The 1852-nt window shown below is 43.6% G+C and overlaps 1 pseudogene; it reads left to right on the top strand.

The window, feature by feature from the left end:
• On the top strand, positions 121 to 1543 carry LOC107637168 (annotated as a pseudogene).

A 1852-nucleotide genomic window follows, 5' to 3' on the forward strand; every position in this document is an offset into this window, starting at 1 on the left:
ATAAGTAGTAGTTTTGAATTTGAAACCAAGGAAAGAAGCCACAAAATTCAAATGCAATATCTACCTTAGCTTTACCCAAAATAAAGAATGTTTATTTTTCCCGGCGATACAACTAATCCTATTCTAAAGCAAGTCACCCTATATATAATAAACACACACATACACACATCAGAAGGCACACATTATTTCAGTACCATACAAAACAAATCTCACCATCTGAATCCTTGCCGAGAATCCTGAAAACCCCAAAAAAGAAAGTTCCAATAGTCACCACAAATTGTGATCTAAGCAAGAAGAAACAAAGGAAAAAAGGAAGAATGAAACTCAAGGAAAAAGATTTCGCAGTGAACCACATGGGAACATGGGAACAGTGACCATAATCCCTGAAGAACCTGACGACATATGGATCCTCTATAATATTATCAACCCCGGCGATTACGTCACGGCCGATACCTCCCGGAAGGTCCACCACCAACTCAACGACGCCAAGACCACCACCGCCTCCCGGGTTAAGCTCTCCATCCACCTGAAGGTCACCTGCCGCGACTTCCACAAGGACTCTTCCACCCTTCGCATCCACGGCCGTAACCTCGAGCCGAACGATTACATCGCCGTCGGATCGTTCCACACCCTCACCTTAGAGCGCAACAAGCCCTTCGAGCTCCACAAGAAGCTCTGGAAGGACGACGTCGTCGAGGCTCTCCAGGAACGAGAGAACCACGAAGCTTGCCCCGATGCAGAACTCGCAGTAATTCTCTTTCAACAAGACCATGCTGAGATTTATCTGATCGGAAAAGGCATAACTGCTATGGTTTCGAAGGTTGAAACGTCTTCTTCAAGGAGCGGAGGAAGAAATTCTTCATCTTCATCTCCTTCTTCTTCAAACTCTAAGAACGTGTTCTTCCGCGAGGTTTTCACGGCGTTCATAAAGCACGTGGATCTGAACAAGGTTAAGAACACTGTGATCGCAAGCGAGGATTCGAAAAAGGATGAGTTTCGAAGGTTTATGATATCGGAGGCAAAGAGGATGAAGATGAGAAGAATAGAAGAGAATATAGGAAGGATCGTGGTGGCTGCAGGTGGTGATTGCAACGGCAATTTGAAGGATCTTTTGGGAGAAGGCACGGTGATGAACCTTATGAAGGACAGCAAGGTAGGGTTGCAGATTAGGGCACTAAAGAAGGTTTGGGACATGGTTTCGAGTGACTCGGATCGCGCTTGCTACGGACCTAAGAGCGTGAAGAGTGCTCAAGAGATGGGAGCCATTGAAACGCTTTTGATCAGTGATGAGCTGTACCGGAGCAATGAGGTTGCCATAAGGAAGAGGCACGGTTGTTTGGTGAAGGCGGTTAGGGAGAGTGGTGGGGACGCGTTGGTTTACTCTTCTATGCATGTTATGGCAGAGCAGTTGCAGCAACTCACCGGTATTGCTGCCATTCTCAGGTTTCCGTTGCCTGTTATTGATGATGAAGACGATGATGATGCTTATTAGAGCAAGTTTTATGATTAATTAGGATGTGGGACTTAGCTTGTATTTCCTTATTACAATTCTCACCGCGTCATATTCTTTAGGTATTTTTAAAATACTCTAGTGTATATAGTTTATTAGAGTATCTTTATTAGGATAAAGATGTCTAATACTCGTATATATTGTTAGTATAAAAATGAATATTAATGTTGATAGTGAATCATTTCGACCAATGGTAGCGTCGAACTAGCATAGGTCGGAGGTCGAAAAAATGGGCCAGATCGCAATTCGGTATATGATCAAGGTTGGTTGTGATGGTGGATAATGGAAAACATGGGAGCGAAAAAATAACAGACATCATAAATTTAAGTCTAAAGAAAGACG

Source organism: Arachis ipaensis, chromosome B04 (genome assembly GCF_000816755.2).
Source record: "Arachis ipaensis cultivar K30076 chromosome B04, Araip1.1, whole genome shotgun sequence".
In the NCBI taxonomy this organism is placed as follows: domain Eukaryota; kingdom Viridiplantae; phylum Streptophyta; class Magnoliopsida; order Fabales; family Fabaceae; genus Arachis; species Arachis ipaensis.